We start from the raw sequence: 4,192 nt of genomic DNA, 5'->3' as shown, positions 1-4,192 counted from the left end.
AAACTGCAAAAGGTTACAGTGAAACATCATGAAAATACAGCCCCTCCTTGTGATATTTCTGCTTTTGCTGCTGGCTCTGGCAGAAGTCCAGATGCAGAATGAACAAAACTCCCGGTGGCTTAAGGACTACAGAACTCAGCCCATAGTCAGGAAATGCAATAGTATATGACAATGGGAAGAAAAATAAATAAGTAAATAAAAGCTTCCCAATCCTTTTGAGCTTCCAGCTTCATCAGCCTGGACTAAAACAGGGACTGCTAAGAATTTGCGTGAATGAGTGCTCTGTTGCTAAACAAAAACGTGTGTGTTACAGTGCAAAGCACTTCAATGGTAAACAGTAGGTAGCTCTGCTTCCTGATTGATATTTCGATTTTGTGGTACTGACAGTATAAAAGTTCATTTTACACACAAGGCCAATATTCTCTCTATTTAAGTCTAGCGAGGAACTGTTTGCTAAAGCACAAAATCATATCTGTCATATCCCTATTTTTCTGTCTTTCCAGGAAAGTTACTTGATATCCATTGTTTGCTACTCGGCATCAAAATCATTGCTCTTCTATAGGATTAGTATTCAAAAAACAGCACTAACATTACATATTTACAGTCACCCAGATCAAAAACTCATACCCTGAAGACCTATTTTTTGGAAAAATAATGTCAAATTCTTTTCATTTTGTAAGCGCTTTAAGTATAAATCAGCCATAGTTGTATTACCAGGGACAGAGAGTTTCAGGGCGACAGAAGGTGATGCAGAAAGAAGAGATTTCAGCTTCACTTGTTGCCCTGATACATCATTCTCACAGAACGGATGCTTGTCTTCACTGCCCACATTGTATCTAGAACTCACAGGAGACCCCTAAAGACGACACAAAGCAAGCAAAATTTTATAACCCATTTTAAACTCTCTCCTTTGTGACTTTAGTGATGACCTATAAAACCAGAATCTTCAGGCTACGTACATAACACAAAGAGTAGCAGGTGTCTAAACACTTCCACTGGCCATTTCCATAAGCAAGCTGGGCCACATGTAAAATTCAGGTTTTTCTGCACATTTTCCTGGAAAGTACAGAATCATTAAGGGTGGAAAAGACCACTAAGATCACCCAGTCCAACCACCAGCACACCCCACCATGCCCACTGACCACATCTCTCAGTGCCACATCCCCACGGTTCTTAAGCACCTCCAGGGATGGTGACCCCACCATTCCCTGTGCAGCTGTGCCACTGCAGCACTGCTCTTTAGGAGAAGAATTTTTTCCTAATATCCAACCTCACAGGCAGCTTGTGAGGCTGCTTTCAATGGAAGGCAGGAACAAGTCACAACAGGGAGTCTGTAAATTTTCAGAAAATTCCCTGAGATTTCTAATGCTAATTGACTGAAACAGGGACACCTCATGGCAATGCTCTCATAAACTATCAGTTCTACTCAACTCCCCGGAAGGAGACTGTAGCAAAGTGGGGCTCAGCCTCTTCTCCCTGGTAACAATGGTAAGATAGCAGACAATGGCCTTAAGTCACTCCAGCAGAGGCTCAGGTTGGATATTAGGATTCTATGATTGAGAGAAAGTACACTTCAGTTGTTACTGTGTGAGAAGAGCTGGTAATTAACAGCTTAACAGGTGGGGAAGAGCCGACTGATCATAGCCAAGGATGTGGCAGAAAGGTAGCATTGACAGCATGTACAATTCAGTCATTTGTTGGGGGGGGGGAGCTGTCACAATAACAGAATGGACTGCAAGCTGCAGTAAATTAAAGGTGTAATTGAGGCAATTGGCAACCTGCAGCACAGCTCTCATTTCCCAGATGCTCCGTGGAAAGAGCAACAGTTTTTCTGAGTCCTTGATAAAATTGGATCACAAAATTGCAGTTTAGCACATCAAGGGGGAGAATACCTAAGAACTGGTAGCTTAAAGAGACCGTGCCACTTCACAGTGAGAAATACAAAGGATTGGCATTCAGAAGTAGCTCCTGGAACAGAAACTGCTTATGAAATTCTTACTGGTATCATGTTTAAAATATCTGCTAAAAATTACAAGAAACATGCTTGCCTTCTCAGCATCCAGCAGGAAATCCTGCACTTGATTAGCACAGATTCCCCCCCACTCCCCAGTAGGTTCAGCATGCTGGGACCCCATCAATCCTAGGACCAGAAAGCGATGGGTAAAAACAAATTACACAAACTCCTTAAATAGTCTTGTCATCTACGAGTAGCTGGGAGCCCACTGGAAAGTTTCCCCCAATACTGCATCCCGTTGCTTTTGTTTATCTATCCTTGCTGACATTTTCTTCAATTAGGAAACAATAGCTCCGTTCCAATGTACTGAGCAGAATTACTGAAACCAAACCACGTGACACCATCAGAGTGTGTTTTCAATTATTCACTCTGTCTTTTTTTGCCAGGCCTATGAAGAGGAACAGCCTTCTGCAGGAGTCAGGTTTGTCTGCCTCGCTGTTGTAAGTTCCTCCTTTTGCATTTTTATTTAAGAATTAGAGGGTTGTTTTTTTTTTTTAACTGTAAATTCAACTCTCAAGAGTTTCTAACTTTTATTAGAGTGCTTCCAAATCTCTTGCACTTCCTACTGCCTGGAAATCCTTGGCTTCTGCAACAATTCGGTTCTAATAGTACTGCTCAGTAATGAATCTGATGGAGATCACAAGATCTAGATTAAAATGGGATGCAAGATATCATGCTGTTCGCACTTGGTAACGTAAAACTTGTCTTCCTAGTAAAGAAAAGTTCTAACTTTCCTACTGTATGGTTAACAGCAGTGCATTCCCATTCAGTCTGGGAGCTACATCAAATTATTTACATCTTGTAAATGCTTGGTATAATATCCAACCAAAAATTTGAACCAAATGGGCACCGCTCAAATCATTTACTTTGTTTGCAGAACACAGACTGAGTTAAGGCTTTTTAGACTTAAAGCTGGAAAAATAAAGCTTGGGTGAAAAGAAAAAAAAAGTAAAAGAGAAAGAACATTTGGTTTGCATTACAAACCACAGACAACTTCCATCAGGCATGCTGAAGGTATAAGAATGGAAAGAGAAAATGACAAGCAGCGAGTGCACAGGAGGAAGAGATGAATGGTCTGGAGAACCGGCTTTGAAGTAATTGTCTGTGCCCATGATACCTTGAGATAAATTTGGTGGAATATGGCAATGAATCATAAAGCTTCTCTAGGACTTGTGATATTGTTTTCTGTGTAAAATAATATTTTGGGATATTTTTATTGAAAAATGTACAGACTCTGTTTTTGGTGCCTCCTGTTTTACTGTCACTTATGAACCAGCAGCCCTGGAAAGGATACTGTTTTAGTTAGAACTTAGGCTGTGAGCTACAGCAAAAGCAAGTATTTAACTGGAAATCTCCAGGTCTACTGGGTTTATTTTCACTGCAGTTGCTGGCTTTCCTTGAGATACCTGGTAAGTCACTCAGGGTTAAGTATGGTATTTGAGCTAACAGCATTCTGATGGGGGTGAAGGAGAGGGTAGGGGAAATGACTGATGCCACATGCAGGAGGGTGGGAAAGAAGAGTGCACTTAGAACAATGTTTCCTTCCCTGTTTCAACAGGTGCTTCTACGTGCCCTGCATCCCAGGTGCTTAGAAGCAGTCAGAATCAGCTTCTTAAGCACTTCATGGCAGTGCTTGATACTGATGCTCTTAAGCTCAGCAGCCTTAGGCAGAGTGAGGAAGGGCTCCCGCATCTCTCCCCATCCTTCATTCTAGCATACTAGTCTCCAGAGAGCAGTATTTTGACCATTAAGCTATTAAGCCCCCTGCTTACCCATTGCTTAATGGCTCTTTAAAAATTCTCTCTCTTCAGGGAAGCAAGAGTGCAGTTAATGTTTGTACAACACAGAAATCCTTGAATGAAAAATGCTATTTCTTCTAATTTTTCCCCAAAGGCAGGATTGTTTAGGTCTGAATGCACAATTCAGGCTCATTTCTGACACTGTTATTGCTCGCATCTAATAGTGATTGCCAGAACCACAGGAGGATCAAGAGTCTCTTCTGCAGACTTTCAAGTGCTGCATGTTCCATGGCCAGTTAGCTCTGTTGCTTTCTACCTAGATGCTGAGGAGAAGTACTTGCAAAAGTTACCCCAGTATGACAGCAAGGCGTGAAGCTCCCCTCATCCTAACCATCCTATTGTGTACATATACATACATACACATATATATATATATATA

This window comes from Coturnix japonica, chromosome 10 (assembly GCF_001577835.2).
Source record: "Coturnix japonica isolate 7356 chromosome 10, Coturnix japonica 2.1, whole genome shotgun sequence".
In the NCBI taxonomy this organism is placed as follows: Eukaryota; Metazoa; Chordata; class Aves; order Galliformes; family Phasianidae; genus Coturnix; species Coturnix japonica.
This window is presented reverse-complemented; position numbering follows the sequence as displayed.